Source organism: Nilaparvata lugens, chromosome 6 (genome assembly GCF_014356525.2).
Source record: "Nilaparvata lugens isolate BPH chromosome 6, ASM1435652v1, whole genome shotgun sequence".
Classification (NCBI taxonomy): Eukaryota; Metazoa; Arthropoda; class Insecta; order Hemiptera; family Delphacidae; genus Nilaparvata; species Nilaparvata lugens.
In genome coordinates, this window is record NC_052509.1 from 68,096,500 (window position 1) to 68,118,180 (window position 21,681).

General features: G+C 31.5%; 2 long non-coding RNA genes across 2 annotated transcripts in view; both read right to left on the minus strand.

The window, feature by feature from the left end:
* Window positions 1-2,317: 2,317 nt before the first annotated feature.
* On the minus strand, window positions 2,318-6,718 carry LOC120352098. The gene is made up of 3 exons (XR_005571704.1): window positions 6,033-6,718; window positions 4,335-4,452; window positions 2,318-3,402 (listed from the first exon to the last, which is right to left on the minus strand). It is a non-coding gene; the product is annotated as an uncharacterized LOC120352098 (long non-coding RNA).
* A 1,967-nt stretch (window positions 6,719-8,685) lies between these two features.
* The window catches only part of LOC120348860, a 32,065-nt gene continuing 19,069 nt past the window's right edge, over window positions 8,686-21,681 (minus strand). The window contains exons 4-6 of the long non-coding RNA XR_005571703.1: window positions 12,089-12,217; window positions 10,488-10,578; window positions 8,686-9,026 (exon numbers count right to left, since the gene is read on the minus strand). This is a non-coding gene — a long non-coding RNA (uncharacterized LOC120348860). The remainder of the gene's footprint in view (window positions 9,027-10,487; window positions 10,579-12,088; window positions 12,218-21,681) is intronic.

The following is a 21,681-nucleotide window of genomic DNA, read 5'->3' on the forward strand; positions in this document are numbered from 1 at the left end:
AAAATTATATCAATATCCACTGAATATAAATAAAATTGAATAGGAACCCTTTTTTTGAAATCACCGTTTACCCTTTTCACAAAACAATAAACTTTTTAAAATCATAAAAAATTAAAACAAATTTTGTAACTATATGCATTTTGGGAAGTTTCATATAATTATGTCCCATCCTTAGTGGATGCGATGCTTAGTGCAAATGCATATATATAGTGAGGTCCACGTTATAATGGCAGCGGAGAAAGATAGCAGAACAACGTTGCCGATCCTCTGTCTTGTCAATGCCTTCTATAGATGGTAGCATATTCAAACTAGGAAGAATAATGATTATCAATGAGATTCCAGATTCAATGTTGTCAACCACCCCAAAGGCTTCTGCTACTGCAAATATTGACAACAGGTAGATGAGTGAAATCTTCGGGGCGGTGAAGGCATTCAATTCGGATTTTCATTTTATAACATTAATATTATATGATTATATAAATTAGTATTCGAAAGAATGCAATCTCTCATTTACCGTATTTCAATCTCTAAAAAATAATGGTTTTTGTAAAATAAAATAATTTGACACAATCTCACGTTAAATAGAATTCTGGTGATATTTTTCAATGTTATTTTAATAAATAACATTTATTAAAATAAATAATAAATGAATAAAATATAAATAACTATATTTTATTTATTTAAAATAAATAAATAACAAATAAATTTGTTATCTAACAAATAACATTTTAGTTTAATAGAATAATTTGACACAATCTCACGTTAAATAGAATTCTATACCTAATCCTATTTTGTAAGTGACCGGCTGAAAAAACTTTTTACTGGTGATATTTTTCAATGTTATATTTTTCCTATTTGTATAGGCAAGTTATTTATTTATTTATTGGACAGAGTAAAAAATACAGTAGTCGGGAAAGAAAAAACAGGCTACTGCCCAAAACTTCTTCAATTTCCTAATTTTGTCTTAAATTGAATTTTCATTTTATCAAAATGAAAAAAGTTTTCTCAGGAAAATTTTTATTTTCCTGTTACGTTTTGAGATACGTTCGAGATACGGGCGTTTACGATTCGTTTTACGTTTTGAGATACGAGCGCATATACAATTTAAATATTTGGGGCAGATCATTTCAAATTCGGTAAAAGATAAATTCTTAAAATTTTGAGTCAAAAATTTTCCACGATAAGCCTATTGTTGATTGAATCAAAATTAATTTCTTGAAATATTAATTTTTGAGGAAGTTAGTCAAATTGAAAAAAATGACCTGAAATAACTCAATTCAATAAGCTATTTTCAGTAGGTATGTTTTTAAAAAATGGAATAACTTCCTCAGAAAATGATAATTTGAGGATGTTTTTTATTCAATCAACAATATCACGAGGAATTCCTCCTCAAAATCTAATTAATTCATCTCTTACCGAGTTTGAAATGATCTGTTCCAAAGATTCAAACTTTAGAAGCAATCTCAAAAAGTAATGATCGGAAAAAAAATCTTGAGACAATATTTTAATTTTGGTAGCTTGATAGTAGGCCTATACAAATCGAAGATCTTTGAAAAAGATCACCAGTAAAAAGTTCTTTTAGCCTGTTGCACAGCCTTAAAACACACTGGACTGTTATTTAGCTACATTTAGACTGTTGTATAAATTAGAATTAGAACCGTTTTGGGCGTATAAGCCTGTGGTAATTTTCTGTAAGTTGTGTAATTCTCATTGATTGAATCTATATGAAAGCGAAATGGCACTCACTCGCTGACTGACTCACTCACTCGCAGAACTAAAAATCTACCGGACCAAAAACTTTCAAATTTGGTAGGTATGTTCAGTTGGCCCTTTAGAGGCGCACTAAGAACGGATTTGGAAAAATTTTAACTCTAAGGGTGGTTCTTAAGGGTTTAAAGTTCGTCTTTTAGCATGATTGTATAATTATTATTCTTCTTATTCCAATCTCTTAATAATAATAAATTGAAATGTCAATACCATATGATAATATAGAACTATAATCTAGAGAGACTACCTCTTCGAAACAGTTTTTAACTGGTTGCTCAATTGATAATTTCAAGGGTTGGCATCAAGTTGAGTTGACTTTGTTAGGTTGGCAACAAGTTGAAGATTGGAATGCATTTATCGCGGAAAAAATGATTGGGCACTGCTACTTCAATCAGAGCTATATTCCTGGGAATATTATATTACTAGCCGTCAGGCTCGCTTCGCTTGCCATATCCGTTTAGCCAGACGTTTAGTCTGGACCCCCGACTGGATCGTCCTAACATATGATCGTCCTACAAATGAAAAATGCAGGCGAGCGAAGCGAGCCTGCTGATCTCATTCTTGGACGACCCAGTCGGGGGTCCAGGGGGCGGGGCCCCCTGGCTAGACGGATATGGCGAGCGAAGCGAGCCTGACGGCTAGTAAATAAATAAACCACACTACTGGACTTTTACACAGTACAAGTATAGGATCCCTCCATTTTAGAGCATACAACTAGCACAAAATTCCTAGGTTTGGTTATTGATGAACATTTGTCTTGGAACGAGCATGTCAATCATGTGCTGAAGAAAATATCACCAGGCCTGTTTGCTCTTAGGCGTATGACCAATGTGTGTGGGCTGAATGCTCTGAAAGCTATTTACTACGCATTGGTTCATTCCAATATAGCTTACGGCCTGTGTATCTATGGCTGCACATCAAAAAAAAACTTGGACAAAATATTAGTTCAGCAGAAAAGAGCACTGAGAATTATCATGAACATAAAAAGGAGGGACTCGGTGAAACAAATTTTTTTTCAGCTAGGCATATTGACAGTCTATGGGCAATATGTTTTTGATGTAATAATGTACTTTAAAAAATTCACTGATTTAGAAAAGAGAAGTAGTATTTCACATAGATATAATACTAGATCCGGAAGAATAGTACAGAGACATAATTTAGAATTTTTCAAAATGAAGACAGCTTTCTTGGAAGAGAAATATTTTAACATGCTGCCCCGAAATTAAAAATCCATAGAGGAGTTGACAATCTTTAGAGCCAAGCTGAAGAAATATCTGATAGGATTGTCCTTATATTCATTTGAAGAATTTTTACATATTTGATTGTGATGAATTTGTTATTGACTGTTTTGTGTGTTTTCTTATTTTATTATGTATGACGTTATTCAATGTATCTGTACATTTGTTGAATAAAATATGATTGATTGATTGATTGATCCTACACATACCCTAGAGAGTATTTGAAAATATTGATAACAAATAATGAAAATATGTATTGTGACTTACCAAACTTAGCATCAGTTTTTCTCTGTGTAGCCTCGTTTATTCGTCTTAGATTCGTACAAAATCTACAGTTGCATCGTCTACCAGTTGGTCCATTTTTTCCCGGCTCTTTACCTTCTGAGATCTGAATGATCTGAAAATGATGTTGTGTTTGTAAAGTCTTGTTCATGATGATAATAATTCACTCAGCCCATGTGAGTGGAGTGTTTTCATAATAATTATGTATTCGTTTTGTCAATAAACTCCTCTGGTTGTAATTCATTGGCAATCGGAGAAATTATTATTATTGTTTTAATCATGATAAAGAACATATTTTAGAAAAAAGTTGCAAATTTCTTATGAGTTGACCTAAAACTTACTATAGTGAGGTCCACGTTATAATGGCAATGTTCTATTAGCTATCCTTGTCGATCATTCAACAAAGCGGATAGCGCTATCTCTTTCTCGCTTTGCTCGGTTGCCAGATCGTCTTTTAACAATGTAGAATTAATAATTAATTGACGAAATATTTCATCTCAATTATGAAAATTCATTATGAAATTATTGGGAAATATAATTTTTTGCTTTACGAGATATAATTAATTATTTTAAACAAGAATGATCATCGGTTAATATTACATCAATAAACCTATATCTGCTACCGTCTATAGAAGGCATTGAAGAGACATAGACTCCTATATAATTATGTTGAAACATGGATTGATTGAGTACTTTATTTATGTAGTAGATTACAATATATACTGGCTTATACACTTATATACAATAGCTTACAATACAGCAAAATTATAGATGAATTTACATAATATAGACTAAGAAAATAATTATTGAACTGTATATGATATGAAAAAGTAATTTGTAATATAATAACTATAGATAATTATATTGTTATGCATCTACATAAATTGGCGGAGCTTTGGACATATCAATGTCCATTCTTCGGAAAGAATATTAAAAATATCCTCCCCACTAACTCTCTACCAAAGGAGAATTTTAGTGAAAGTTGCATATTTCTAATGAGTGAACCTAATAAACTAACTTTCAATAACTAGGTAGTGGAATACTTACTACAGGAATAATCAGCAAAGCCAATAAGAATGTTTTGTAATTCCAATTGTATCCCTCCATGGTCGAATGGATCAATACTATCTATACTATCAATACTTGATAGCCTAGTATCAAAACGCTGAAAGTAAAACAGAAACAAATCAAATAAATTTGGAAAACAGTAATAATCTAATGGAAGCATTAGACTGAATCAATAGACGCTGCGAATAATAATAGTAAATAGACAAACAGTAGGCCTATGTATAGCATGTATAGGGTTTTCTAGAATATTTCAAAAATTCTCAAAAAACATGGAGCTGAAGATACCAATTAGGCTATTTATTGGAAAAAACTAAAATTAATATGCCTACTAAAGTACCTACTCCCGAATTGATAAACTCACAATATTCTCTTCTCCAACAAACTCATGCGATAGGTACCAGTAAATGAATAAATGAATAAATGAAAAAAACATTCTATTTAGAAAATGTAGAATACTTTTCAACTCCAAAAAGGAGGCTGTGTAGCGCAATTTCAATACAGAAAGCAATAAATATTTATCATCCAATTTATTGATAAATTTTATCAAATTTGTTTCAAAAAAAGAGAAGCATTCAATTTACAAAATTTAGAATATTTTTAAATTTCAATAAGAAGGTCATGTAGCGTAGTATCAATAGAGATAGTAATAATATAATTTCAATGATTTCCTTCTTCAGAATTCTTTTCTAAAACATTGAGTGTTTCATCCTTCTGAAATAATAATAGTAAATTAATAAAATGAAAAACAAAACAGTTCGTTAAAAATAAGAAATTCTTGAAAGTGAAGTGGTGTATATTTTAGAAATGTTATAAAATTCATTGGTTATAAAATTTGGAAGATTAGGTACCTACAGTTTAAGCTGAACCTGTTGCTGTATCCCAGTCTTTATAGATATAGTCTATTAAAAGTAGATTTATATAAATAGTCTATGAGAATATTAAATTATATTAGAGAAAACTGCGTGAGGTCTACTGCTCACATAACTACTAGTAGCTATAGCCCAGTTTATTGGGATAGCCATATAATTTTTCAATTGTATTGTATTATTGAATGGAATTCCATGAAAGTTAGAATTAAATAAGACAGAGAGGGCTAGTTTTATTCATATTCTACATGTATTCAGTCATAGTCTACGCATAGATGAATTTTTAATTGGAATTGATAATTAAAAAATAGAAGAATACAATTTCAAAACTTCACTTTATTACTGAAGACATGGTTTCAACATATTGATACAATTTTCAAGTGGGTAAATCCCAATTGAGAGAAACATGTCGTGAGTAATAAATTCAAGTTTTAAAAATGGTACTTTTTCAATCATTTTATCCAGTAGAATGCATTAAAAATTTGGTCCCGCTAAACCTGAAATATTTTACAGCAGGTGCATACAAATGATGAAATACTTGAATAGAATGATATGCTAACTCAAACAATAAACGAAGGAAAAACATTTTTTTCATGAAAGTGAAAGTTCAGGAATTCAATCTTTAGTTTAATACAGTGTAACCCACATCAAAATAGTTACGGTAATGAATTTGGAAAAATTACTGGAATGCGAATGAATCAGTTTTGGTAGTATCATGATTAATGAGGAATAAATGGAAAAATATTCCATAAATAAATGGAATAAATGGAGATTTGGGAAGTTCAAAAGTCTACATTTGTAGTCCACTTACCCCGAATTCGTTGGCCACTACGGTACTAGAGAGTATCTTCAGAATAAGAAAAACAGAACTTTACTCTGAAACTTGGGAGATTCTTTCACAAATTGCACACAGTATGAAGCTCAATTGCAGAATATTGAACAAATTGGTAGATCGAGTAGATACACATCAGCATGATTGATTGTTCAAATCAAATAAGTTCCATTCAATGTCACTTAATTGAACAAAACTGACACATTATTTTCTGACGGATACGATTACCTATACAACGAGAACAATAAACTTGAAGCATCAGCTTACCGTTAAACTCTGTTTTATAATTTCATTTTCAGCATTTGCGATTTTTCGAAGGTGGATAGAATGCCAAATATTTTATCTTAATAGAATAAAATCATATTCTATCTACCTTGGCTTCTCCTGATATACTAGAATATACAAAATAATAATAGAAGTAGAAGATACCTTATATTTTATATCTCTTGGCTTTTCCTAAAAAAAATATATTAAAATTTAACCGGCTGTTGTGCAACCGGGCCTAAAAAATTCGGAGAATTATTATACCTACTTCAATTTTCCAATAATCAAATCACCACTACAATTAAGTTAGCCTACATAATTGTGGAATACAATATAATGAAGCAGAATAAAGTGAATGATCGAAGAATACATGCAAAATTATATAAGAGTTATAAAAATAGATTATTATATCAGTATTTTTATACCTATAATTAAAGTTTCACGGTACCGTAGGCTACATTATTACTGTGAATGATAGATTATACATGGTGATTCTTAATTATGGTAAAATAATTCAATACGTGATAGTAAAGGTAAAAATAAGAAAAAAAAGTTCTTATAAACATATATCCATAAACGCTTCATTGGGGAGCTATACAGAGTGAAAGATTTCACCCGGAATTCAGTTCCTCTGGTGAAATACACCGATGCTGAATTGTTTGGGGACTAGTTTTTGAAAAACTTATGGTGGATTCATAAGGAAAAATATCTGAAAAATTGAATAAAACTAGTCTGGAAGCTGTAGTGTGGGTAGTTTTTGAGAGAAAAGTTGAAATATGCAACAAATCTAAGTGGAAAAACACAGACTTCTACGTTTGATGCACAATAACTTTCTTTACAGTAATGACTAGTAACAAATAATTTTTCGCAATAAAAATTGTAGAGAATTCAATTCTGAAAAGAATTATGTGAGCTGTGCAATCTGAATTTAAATAGAAGTTGAATAAAATGTATTCTCATGTAGTACATTACACCACAAAAATTTGCTGTTCTATGAGGAGAGAACTAATAACTCATAGGTTGTAGCTACAACATAAAACAGCAAATTTTTGTGGTGTAATGTACTACATGAGAATACATTTTAATCAACTTCCATTCAAATTCAGATGACACAGCTCACATAATTCTTCTCAGAGTTAAATTCTCTACAATTTTTATTGCGAAAAATTATTTGTTTACTGGTCATTAAAGGAAGTTTTTGGGCATCAAATGTAGAAGTCTGTGTTTTTATCAAAAACTACTCGCACTACAGCTTCCAAACTAGTTTTATTCAATTTTTCAGATATTTTTCCATAGAGTTTATATGGAATTATATGATGGAATTATGTATTTGACCATAAGTTGTTCAAAAACTAGTTTCCAAACAATTCAGCATCGGTGTATTTCATCAGAGGAACTGAATTCCGGGCGAAATCTTTCACTCTGTAACTTATAGCTCGCTAATGAAGCGCTTATGGATATATGTTTATAAGAACTTTTTCCTTATTTTTAACTCTACCATCACGTATTCAAATTATTTCACCATATTAAGAATCACTCTGTATATTTATATAATTTATTATATTATATTAAAATAAATATACTGTACCTGGAATAGGCGCCTCCACCGGTAGGCCTACCCTTTGTTATTCAGCAATATAATATGAAATATTTCCTGATATATAATGAGTATGATATTTTCTGAAATACCTATTCCTGTTCTTTTCTACACTTATTTTGTATGGTTAATTAATAAACCTAACCCATGAAGTGAAGATGATGATGATGATGATTTTGTATTCTACGAGTTTATAGGAATCATTTGTATTGTTTCTATTATTAATATTAGTGTAAGATGTTTGTATAGTTGAATCAATTATAATGTTCTTAAAATGTATGAATTCAGGACTACTCTCTTGTATTCATGAAATATAATTATAGTACCCTTTGAAATTAATAAAATAACAGAATAAGTATATAACTGGAGAATTAAGAATATAAGGTATCTCTTTTTCTGTGTTATTTTTCTGCATTTTTCTAATATTGTATATTATTTATAAATATTTCCTGCTGGTACCATCTGTTTTTCTATCTTATTTCTATGTAAAATTTGTGTTGTACCATTGGAAGTTAAATTAATATATGTAAGTATATTTTTTATTGTATTATACCATTAATTTCAAAGGGTAGCGTACCTTACTATAATTCTATTTTATATATATAATTACAATGTATAGTGACATAGCCACCTCTAATACCTGTATTAGAGGTGGCTATGATAGTGATCGTCAGTATAAGCAATACATTTTGTAATGCTGAGAATAAAAAGGATCAATAGATTAAATTTCAATGGAAGATTATGAAAAATCAATAACCAGTTCAGCCCAGATATACTGTAAAATCAATCAATTTATTCATGCAATGATTATTAATCTAACAAAATCACTAGTAGGCTACTTTTTACTAATTTCAAATTCTACTAATGCAGGCTACATAAATGTTTGAAGAGAAAAACGTTATCTAATTCAACTACTATCTACTTCTAATATTTTTTCTCAATAATTAATTTTGGATGATTGTATGATTGGTGACCATTGTCATAGTTTGGTGACATCTGATTCCATTCCCGGAAGCCCCTACTTTTTTGGTCCCTTCGGTTTTCGTTTTTTATCTTTTGAATCCGGATCCTTGTCAGGCTCTGCACCATTTGCGTTTTTGGATTCAGACTTCCTAAACAGAAATAAAATTTATTCGAATTGGATCAACCATGATTGTGCTATATAGGCTATTAGGTATATGTGTAGGCCTATGTTATATATAAACAAATAAAAAATCAAAGTGAGCTAAATATTTAATAAATCATTCAATTTGGATTTTTTTCGTTTAATAATAATAATTAATTCATAAGCATGTGAATAATTGCAATATCTCAGTAATTTCAATCTCTAGACTGGCTGGCCGCTATGGCTTCATATAAAATGAGCGCTGCTATCCAGAGATTGTCATTTTTGTGTAAGGGTATATGTATTTTTGTGTCAGGCATATTCCTGACCGGCAATTAGGAGGTACTGGGTTCGATTCCCGGGCTGACAAATAATTTTTGAATTGTAGCGCTCATCGAATTTCCATCTAGCTGTTTACCCTGCTGTCAGTATTTGCTGTAGCAGAGGTCTTCGGGGTGAATAATTATTACAGCATTTGATTTGGATTCTCGTTTAATAATAATTATTAAAGCCCTGTTAGTTTAAGCTTTTAAAGTTACAAGAAATTTGAATGAAAAATTCAATAAATTTGTTCAAATTTCTAGAGTTAATTAATTGATGGCAAGTTAATCATTTCAGTAGTTCAGACGTGGTGATGCGTCATTTGTGTATTCCCTATATCATACATGTAGAGGCAATTTTTCCTCCTATAATATTATATAGATTAGATCAATTCATTAAACAGTCATTATTATGGAATCAACTGCATTCATGTGCAATATATCTCATTATAGTTCAATATATAATTTATATAGTATTCTTTTAGGTATCGCCTGTATTACTATAGATTTAATTCAGATTCAGTTACATCATTTTCAAGTATTTTCTGAGTTATGATATCTAGTGTGAGATATATAGCAATAACACACTTTTTAATGTATTTTACACGAAATACAGTCAATTAATTGAATTGTCAATTCATTAATCACCTACCTATATATATAAAGCAAACAGCATCCTATAGTAGTCCAAGTTCAACTGAATTGAATTTATAAATAAGAATTTAGAAATCATAAGCTTGAAAATTATTTCAATGGGTTGAGGAAATAAAGCTATCTCTTTTGCGTATTTTAAAGGACAGACGGCATCTTGGCTTGGCCATATATTTAGACACAACGAATTCACGCTAAGAACACTGAAAGGTATATTATAATGATTGGACAAAGGGCTCGTGGAAGACCCCGGCTACAATATCTGAGGCGAGTTACCAAAGATCTAGAGATCCAGAGCTACATCCAACTGAAAAGTACAGCTCTGGACAGAAAACGATAGGAAGCTGCCTACCAATCGAATGATTGAAGCTATATGCCAGGCATATTTTAGATTCTATTGTGGAGTCTTTAAGCCTTGATTTCTAAATTCTTATTCAATTTTTTTTCTTAAAAATTTGTAGGCAAATGCAAATTATATAGTTTGTCACTAAACTTACTTGAATTTTTCCATCACTGTGTTGAAATTTTCTCTAGTCACCCTGCCATTCGTGTTGTCAACTTCCCCTTTCAGGGCATTCAATACTTGATCTGAAATTCCAAAATAAAATAAATAAATACTGGTGCATTGAAATGGAAAAAATGAGTGAGAAATTAAAATTCGATGAATTGCGTATTTTCCTGTTTACAGCGTTTGAATATTAATTTATTTCAAGATTGGAAACAAAAATTTGAAGTGTATATAGGCAATGAATATTGAAGTTTCATTGACAAATAATAATAATATTGTTATTATTGATGATCATAGCCTACGCATGTTCAACAATGAGAAAAAGTATTTCATTCGAATACAGTTTTTTGTTGAAAAGCAGAGGTACCTGCAAAAATACATCTCTACAAATGAAAATAGATGTATTTATATACTATATAATAAGTGATCAATGTAAGCTCCCTGTGGATTCTAACTACATTTTGCCGTTTGAGGTGAACCTTTGGTAATCTATGGTAATACTAGACTTAATAGTTTGAAACTACTAATAGTAGCCTACTAATTCAATTTGGATACATTTCACATTGCCCGGTATGATAAGAGATCTGAATAGGTATTATAAGAGACCTGAATAGGTATGATAAGAGACCTAATTGGTGTTATTTGGCCAATAACACCAAATTTATGACAAGCAAAAAAATAACCCATCAAATGTGACTATGTATAAGTTGAGTAGGCCTAGGTACAAATAGAATGAAATAATTACAGTCAGCAAGCAAATAAAATGGATATTTCTAGTTCAAGAATCTACCTATATTATTTGTTGATTGGAATTTTATTATGTAGTATTTTTACTTATCGATATTACCGTATTTATAATTCAAACGGTACATTGTATTGTTTAAAAATTATTGGTTGAAATAAAATTGAATTGAAAATTTGATTAGGTGATTGGGATTGAGAATGTCTTTATGAGGACGGTCATTTATTTTTTTTAACAGTTGACTGTTATAATGTTAAATCTTTTAACTTATTACTGTTGAAATTGTCAAGTTTCAAATTCTATCAAAATATTTTCCAATTTGTAAACTTTTTATTTTTTCTAAAGCTACGTTTACATCGAAATAAAGTTATCAACAAAATATTAATTTCTCCGTCATCATTGATTCTATTAGATTGAACATAACTTATCATAAACATGAGTGTTTGTCAAGTGTTTTTGTGTTTGAAAAACACATATATGTTTATCTTGTTCATGATAAGTTATGTCAAGAACGGATAAATGAATATTATTTCTGTTAATAGCTTTGGTGTAAACGCAGCTTTAGAAAAAATAAGAAGGTTACAATTGGAAAATATCTTGATAGAATTTGAAACTTGACAATTTTAACAATAATAAGTTCATACAAGTTTCAGTCGTATCTGAAATAGAATAAAATAATGGAACTAGTGATTCTTTTGTTAATTCGGAAAAAATTGCTCAGATAAGACAACATTATTTAGATAATTTAATAACATTATTTGTACCATATATAGATGGGAATATACAAGTAATGTGTATTGTTCTAGAAAAGTAGCCTACATAATTCATAGAACTTTAAATTTACTTACTTGCAAGTTCCTGGCTTCCCCACAGATTTATGAACTCAGGGCAATTACGGATTGTTTCGAGGTCACCTCCATCAAAGGAATCACGATCATTATTTTGGCTCTTATTATTGAAGTTATAAACGTCGAAGTCTGTGGAAAATAAGGGCGATTTTCATATATATAAATTGAAACAGGAGACACAATATAGATTGAAAACACTTGAAAACTTACATTAGAAATGGGGGAAATTTTCGGAGACTGAGTCTCCTTTCTCAACCGAGCAGACTGCAGTTTTGAATCCAACGGTCATGTGACCACAAGGTACGCACGGAGACTCAATTATTGTAGCAGCAGAGACCACAGATTACGCAGTGCAGACAGATGGAGAGAAAAAGGTTACAGATTCAGGGGACATTATGGGGTATTTAGGGGGCGGTTACAAACGGGATATTTAAGATTTGAGTGAGTTATGAATAAGGACAGGTGTAGCTTATGAATTGATAGAAAAGAGGAGATTTAAAATTAGAAATAAAAAAAAACCCGTTTCATTGACAACATATTTTTCATATGGCCTCATGGACATGATACCCTCTCCCACTTCCTCAACTCCAACCACTCTGTCTCCTTCACCTGGAATATTCTGAATCCTCCATCAACTTCCTAGATGTCAATGTAATCCTTTCCAACTCCAATACCTTATCCACCAATACTTTCACCAAATCCACTCACACTTAATAGTTCCTACACTTTGAGAGTTGCCATCCCTACCACATCAAAAGATCCCTCCCACGTTCCCTCTCAATCCGAGGCCAAAAAAATTGCAGTGATCCCCACCACCTTGACCAGTACCTCAAAAAACTCCACCAATCCCTCCTGAAATGTAACTATCCTGAAAGGTTGTTACAGAAACAAATCTCCTCCAAAACTGGCACTAATCCAACCACAAAAAATTCCCAAATCCCACAAACTCCAAAGCTCTGTACCACCTACTTCCCTGGAATTGAAAACCTCAAACCTGTCCTTGAAGATCTGTTTCATGTCGTCTCCTCCAATCCCTCTACCGAACACACCTTTTCCAGCAACCACCCACCCTCATTTATAAGCAACCTCCCAACCTCAAGAAAATTCTTAGTAAAAACAAATCACTCACCTCTGATGAAATCCCAACTCCATCTGGTACCCTACCTAGCAAACGCCTCCACTGTAAAACCTGTCCTATCACTGATTCTTCCATCTCCTTTAACAGTCCTATCACCAACTTCACCCACCAAATCCATTAATCCAGTAATTGCATCTCCAAAAATTGCATCTACCTCCTTTCCTGCAACTTCTGTCTTGCCTTCTACATAGGTGAAACCACCACTGCCCTAAACCTCCGGATCAACAATCACAGGGCTTCCTTTAAAAATAATACTTCCCTACCCATCCCTACCCATGGCTCTGAGCACAACAAGAGTTTTGATCAATGCTTCAAAGTCAAAGTCCTTACCACCCTCCCTCCCACAGCCCCCACCATAGATGTCAAGACGAAAGAATTGGCTTTTATTTGGGTGCTTGGAGCTGCTTCCAGTCCTGGTCTCAACAGACAGCAATAGTACCATAGCTACCAACTGTTTAATTAAATTGAAATAAATTTCATCATATCATAATAAATTTCACAGCTATCAAATATATGATATATTGAATGTTCAATAAAATGAAAAATAAATTTCATTCAAGTTCAATTCTACAATTCCTTTCTCCAATTTTAGTCTAATTCTTTTTTGATTTCTAATTTAAATCTCCTCTTTTCTATCAATTCATAAGCTACACCTTTCCTTATTCATAACTCACTCAAATCTTGCATATCCCGTTTGTAACCGCCCCCTAAATACCTCATAATGTCCCCTGAATATGTACCCTTTTTCTCTCCATCTGTCTGCACCGCGTAATCTGTGGTTTCTGCTGCTACAATTGAGTCTCCGTGCGTACTCTGTGGTCACACGACTGTTGGATTCAAAACTGCAGCACCATTCAAAACTGCAACTTCATCTGTGACTGCAGTCTGCTCGGTTGAGAACAGTGAACTCTATACTAACTGGAATGGATTAGCAACACAAAGAAAGTGAGGCAGCTGGTAAAGATAGGCAACCCGCATTGCTGTGGGATTCGTAATTTTGTAACACATTGGCTCTTATGGAAAAATGCATTGCACAGTTTCAATTTCTATTTTATTTCTATATTGTATGTCTTATTCCATGGAAGCGTCATTTTTCCTCTATTAAGCAGTTCCTTGTTAACTTTTTGAGAGCAAAAATAATGAAATAGGTTGAATATGGATAAAGAAAAGATTTTTTTCATTTGTGACTGCAGTAGTTTTAGTATTGTCACATTTTCACAAGCAAGGGAATGACTTTGGGACAGATTTCAGAAAAGCGTATCATTTATTTATTTTTATTAATTTAACAAGGACAAATATGAACTGTCATGAAGTGATTGGGAATCAGGCTCATAGTCCTTATTATTCCAATCCCGAATTTTGTTTGTACACAGTCCAAAGGAGGGCTGTGTTTAATTGAAACTATTAAACACAGTCTTATGTATATTTTGATAGGATATACTATTGTTTTTTGGCTTATATGATTTATTGTTAAAGGAAAGATTTATGATTTATTGTTCAAGAAAATATCTCAATTTAATAATAGATAGGCCTACTTACAGCAGGCTATGAATGTAGAATTATGTAGGTATGCATTGGTGTAATTTCAAATCATGTAAGAGTGGGAGTTTCAGAAATGAAGCAAATAACGAGGAAACATTTTATTATATTATATAACTATGATAAGAAAACAGTAAAATATGCTACATAATTACCAGAGTAAAATGAACAATTTGAAATTAATTACAATTCAGCTGATAACAATCTCATATTTTTAAAAATAAAAGTAGGTAAATAAAATGAATTATGTGGACTCATGATAATACAATAAAGAAGGATTATTGAATATGTAATGATAGCAATATACTAGGTATTCTGATAACATTTCAAATCATGTATGTGTGGGAGTTTCAGAAATGATGCAAAGAATCTATGAAGAGACATTCTTATTAATAATGTATTATAATTATGACCATATGATAAGCAAACAGTAAAATATGCTAAATAATTATTATAATATTGTAAATTGAACAATTATTTATTTGAAACGGAAAGGTTTCAAAAATTAATCACAATTCAGCTGCAATATCAATATCATATTTTTCAAAATAAAAGTAGGTAGGTACCTAAAATAAATTATGTCATCTCATGATGATAACACAGAATTATTACCGTATACTAGGAATATAACCAAATTTGTTGTTTTATTTTTGGTCAAATAAACTGATCAATATAGAAAAAAGTATTGGAAATGAATGTAAAACAAAAAGCTTTCTTCAAATTAATTAATAGACTAAAAATGTTTGACTTACATGTGAAATGGTATTTCATTTCCTTTAACATGCCCATTCTTGCATCCTAATGCAACACAATAGATCACCATTTCTCGGTTGTATTTTTATTCAATTCTACACATTTTATGACAAATACATCACAATATTTAAGAGAAAAGGTTGTGATCTAATACTGATAGCCCTAATACTCATTCAAATCCGTTTTTCAACTTTAAAAATGAAAAATCGTACTCAAGAGTTGCAACAACCTGCTTAAATGTATGAGTACGAGAGAGAAGGGAATCCCACACGGTGAGCCTGTCTCACTCACTCCGCCTTACACACTTTTGGCAGTAGCTTAGCATTAGACTGCCCGTTCCAGTTAGTATAGAGTTCACTGGTTGAGAAAGGAGCAGGGCCGCCCCGAGGTTAATAGGCGCCCGGGGCACGATTTTGATATGCGCCCCCCCAAGTATAGGGCGGTAAGTTGGTATTTAAAAGTAAAGCCACATTGCCCTTCCAATAGGAGAAATTCCATCCTGCTGCATCCTTTCCTTGATAATCATGCTTGATAATCAACCAGTCAATATAGACATAAAAAAGGTGTGCTTGCAATTTATATTGTAGTTATGATTTTTTAATACATCATTTGGATACATGAGAGAAGTCCAGAACAAATTTCTTCATGCAAAATTTCCTTGTGCCCAAAAACCTCGCATTTTCAGTTCATTTTTCAGCTATTTCTGCATTATCCAGTAATTGGACAGATGGTTGAAGCCGAAAATTGAGTATTTTTCACAATACAAGGAGCATTGTTGTCAGTTGTAACTGGAAATCTAGATGAGATAGAGCGCTCTACCTGATCTTAGATTGTAGGCACAAAAATACGATTAGAGGGACTATGAATTATACATCTAATAAATGGTAACAATCGGAAGATATCGGAAGATTGATCAAAAACTAAAAATCATCAGAATTGATTTTTCTTAAAATTTTACTCATCTCGGAAAATCATAAATCAGTACTTATTGAAGATAGAGAGTTACTAATGATCTCATTTCATTCAGAATTTTATAATCTGAAACAAAGGCTATAGGGCAAATTTCTCCGTCCGATTAGTTACTGGATTTGGCAGAAATAGCTGAAAACTGGAAAATGAACTGAAAATACGAGGTTTTTGGGCCATTCTCAGAGCACATCCCAGGGGTGTTGTGGAACATTCTTAAGACATTCTCAGTAAGTCTTCAAGGGATGCTCTCTAGAAGTTGGCGGGCATCCTGAGAAAATTCTATATGTGCCTTGAAATGTCCCTGGAACACAGTTATTTATAACCTATGAACACTGAAAATGGTCTCACCACTTTTTAAACAAAATAATAAACATGCAAAGAGCCCACCCCAGCAGCTGAGTGCATCTTTTAAAAAAAATAGATTTGATGGGCTAAATGAGAATTTAACTTTTTTGATGAATTCAAAAACATTGCAAAGATATGTTTTTATTTTGAATATGATTATTGTTTTTTTTTATTAATAATGATTAATTTTATCTTTCAAACCCTTAAGGTTTCTTTATCTTTTAGGTCAAGCTTATATTTTACAGCTGCCTATATGTCAGCTTGTGAATTCGGGGATGAGATATTTTGATTTTCCACAGACACACTCACTCGCTCACTTCCATTATCCACAGACTACGAAATTATCAGCTGTTTTTCCAATGATGAATAATTATTATCCTTTTCATGTCCTTCAGCGAGTTGTCCCAGGGATGAGACCTAATGCGATATAATTTTTATATTATTAACCTATGTTAATAATACTGTTACAAATTTCTTGAGTATCATTAGAGCCATTTTTGAGATCCGGTATAATAAAAATATATAAACATGAATTGCTCGTTTAATAGTACCGTATAGGATAGGATACATTACACAATTGCAATTGAATGCAGTGATTTTTTAATGTTTGAGACTTTTGTTAGTGTTATATTTGAAATTGAGGATTCAACAATTTCCTTATTCTGTACTGACTGAAAACATAAATACTGTATTAAAAAATTACTGCATTCAATTGGAATTGTGTACTGTATGAAAATGAATAAGATAATGAATGTTATGTAATATATAGTTATTATTGGAGTAATTGGCTTTATATATTGAATATATTCCAATTTTGGATTGAAATTATATGAGTTTTAGTCATTATTAAAAATTATAATAATATTAATTAATTCAAAACTTTATAATAGATGGAATATTTGAGATTTGAATGAAATCAAAGATCATTTATAATGATTACAAAAAACTTTATTTACAAAACATTGTAAAATGTACAGTACCTATTAGAAATAGATTTTTCAAATAAAAGATAATTTCATTATTATAAGTGCAGTATGATTGAAATTTAAGTGCAATATGATTCAAATTCAAGTAGACATAATTTTGTTTCTTGTAGTTGAAAGCAGCCTCTTAAATCACAGTTTTTCGCAAACCTGAAAAATGAAAAATAATTAGTTTACTTAAGTAATTTTTATACAGAGCTGAATATGTTACATACACATATGTTGATTTGCTGATGGTCAAAAATCTATCAAAACTAATATCATAGCCACCTCTAATACAAGGCCCCGACCTACGATATTGCAACGTTGCAGTGTAGGCCTAGAATCTAATACTTCATTGGTGAAAAAGATTTAAAAAATACCAGCTGATCTTTTTCACCAATCATGTATTAGATTCTAGACCCACACTGCGACGTTGCAATATCATAGGCCGGGGCCTTGTGTTAGAGGTGGCTATGCTACTATAAATCGAATAGAGAGCATAGAATTCATCAAAACATGTCCTTTCAGGTGATTTCACATCTTTATCACTAATTTAATGTTTTAAAAGTAATGCTGCCTACTTAAAAATTGCAAGAATGGAATTGTGTATTTTTTAAATTTACACATTTTCTGTGGAAAATACACTCAAGGAAGATCAAGTTCTGCTTACATTCCAGGAGGCTCAATTATAATTATTAAATTCCTGGAAATTTCCAATTGATTTCACGCCAGTATAAAAATCCTGAACAATTCCCGGACTGAAGTAAGTCACCCTGTCAAATAAACTAACGCCTAATAAAGGACAGATTTAACTTTTTCTCATTACAGAAAAACACATGCATGGCGCAGCCTGCTAATAGTTGAAGCGCAGTTATAAGTAATAATTTCAATAACTTGGACCATTTAAAAAATAATAGCCTAGGGCCTAAGTTGAAAGTGTAGGCCTATGTTAAAAAAGTAAGTTATGTGGTTTAATTATCTGAATAAGATTCTAAATTGATTGCAATTACATATTTTACTTTAAACTGGCCAGTAAAGGATAATTTAGCCTTTTAATGGGGGGAGCAAGATACCCCTTTGGTAATCCTACAGTTGAGTGGTCTCACCACCAATTTTTATATAAAGAAATATAGGTGTTAGGTTAGACTAGTTTAGTATAAGTTGGGTATACCGTATTTTGAATATTAGTTGAGTCGAATTAATTCTAAACTCATCCTTCAGCTTATCCTAATAACATAACCTTGCGCATTTTTACAATAATTGTTGATTCACTTGTTGATCAATTTGAGTGTCAAAAAGTGATATTAACCTTAAATCAACAATAAATATTGCAAAAATGCGTAAGGTTATGTTAAGCTGAAGGATGAGTTGAGAATTAATTCGACTCAACTAATATTCAAAATACGGTACCCAACTAATACTAAACTTAACCTTTAGCTTACTTGGCTTTTTCTAACAACATAACCTTATGCTTTTCTCCAATAATATTGATAATTAAAGGTTATTCTGAAGTGACTATTCAAGTAACTTTTAGCCCAACTTCACCGGAGGATAAAACTTATTCAAATTCTGATTACTAAGATAAATATCACTTCCTAACACTGAAATTGATTCTATTTAACCATAATTATTATGCCTAACCTGACACATTTCTTTATAATAAAAGATATTGAAGCTGAGGCCAATCAACTGTTGAATAACTAAACTATTTGAGTATGGTAGCCTATTATTAAAGTAAAAAAAAATGAGGCAACAATTTAGAAAAGGTTCTAAATAATAATCCTTTCTTAGCAACATCTTATGTTCAAACGTGCAAGACCAATAAATTAATTATGTACTTAGATTAAAGTACTTAATTACGTTTTAATATAATTGTATCAGCTTCAATAGAATACCTATAGGCCTATTTACTCGAATATAATGACTATTCAACATAGATATTATTATAATTATTATAAACTTACCTTGAACTTGAAAACACAACCGTAAACACAATACACAATACACGTAGTGACGTAGTGTTTGATCGTTTGGTCGTGTTTGGTGTGGCTGGCAGTAGATGGCAGTAGAGTAGCATGATTTAGCAGGAATGAAAATTAAAATCAGAACCAGAAGTCTAACTCAAACTCGTTTCATATTATAAAAACACTGATTAGATAAATAATAGATCAGCAGCTGAACATTAATCAAGAATATTGACCAAATTTGAGTTTTATCTATTATCAAGTTACATTAGAAGAATGTAATTACAGACATTTTTATCAGTTGGTACTTGATGTCGGATGTCATACGCAGACGAGTAGCGCGACTTTCAAAACCAATGTTTTCAATTTATACAACTTTTTTTTCTTGAAAAGTGAAATACCGGTATTTGATCACTCTGTACAGTTGATTGATGACGAATACTTCGAAAATATTAGATGGCAAGTTTCCAAATTGACAGAATTAAGTAGAAAAGTGAGAAGTACAATTTTGTACACCGAAAGTCAAGTAAGCTATATGGAATTTTAATGGTTTTTGTTTGATTCAATTGAATAATGTACAAAAATAGCAAAAATGCTTTTTACTCAAAAACTATGGCTCTAATCAAAAATATGTACTGATTAAAAAATGTTTGCAATGCAATTCTACATCTAGTACACATAATTTCGCGCTGATTTTTTCTTATTAAAAAATGTGATGGCTAAATTTTCCAAGTTGTTAGTGATAAGAGATTTGAAAATTCATTACTCCTCAAATATTTAGAATCTAGCTTCCCCTCGTCCTAAAAATAGAATAACACTCAAATATAGTTCATATATGTCAATTTCAGCCCAAACCCCGGCTTATATCACAAGTTGAAAGTATATTTTCGCTAAATTTTGAAGGACCGTTGTGACGACCAGGGGTGGAATATAAGAGCGTGCTTACAGACATATTAGATGTCATATAGGTTTATATGTGTGCCAAGTTTCGCTCTGATCAGATGAGGGGTTGAAGAGTTACGAGCGCCCAACGAAATAATGAAGAATATTATTGGAAGAATATCTGTTCATCTCTCTGTGTCAAGCAGAAATTTCCTGGTATCTCATTTTTTCTAATAAACATTTATGTTGTAATGATGACCTCTATAGTCTTTTTATCTAATAGGCTAGATATCTACCACAATAACATCAACATCACTATACTATACAGAGAAGGTTCCTATATATGTCCATGATACGTCCCCAGAACATTCTCAGCAAATATGCAAATATCTCAAATCTATTTCAGCAATGAAATTATTATGTTTGACGGAAATATACGTGGATAACTTTTTAAAGTTGTCAAGAACTTCACAAACTATTACAATATAAATATGGATAATTCCACTTCTATTCATATCTCAACAACAATGTCAAATTGATCAATTCTGTGAATGCCATTGTGTTTTACAATAGAAATTGTATGAATGATGTGAATTTCATATTTCTAGCTCGATCCCTTGACTCAACTCAGAAAATTTTTATTTTGTATCTACAGTATGTCCCTGGAACGTTCTCAGCATATTCATGCAAATAGCTCAACTGATAATGGTAAATAACCAAAACTGCTGGTACCTATCTCAGTTTTTAAATAAGTCAATGAACTTCACCACAACAGAGAAGGTCCATGACACGTCCCTAGCATAAATATGCAAAATATCTCAAATTTATTTTGGCAATGAAATTCTGTGGTACCTTCTGAGAACATGATCTGCACATTCTAAACTTGTAATTTAAACTTTTTGGAATTTAATATCGTGATGTGTTCATAGAGTCGTCACTGGTTTCAGGTGTGCTTTGCTCTGTACTTTGTAGCTCTTCTCTAAAAAATGGTGGCTGGCTATGGAAAGTGTTTTGTGCTCTCTGAATATTTTTCTGTTT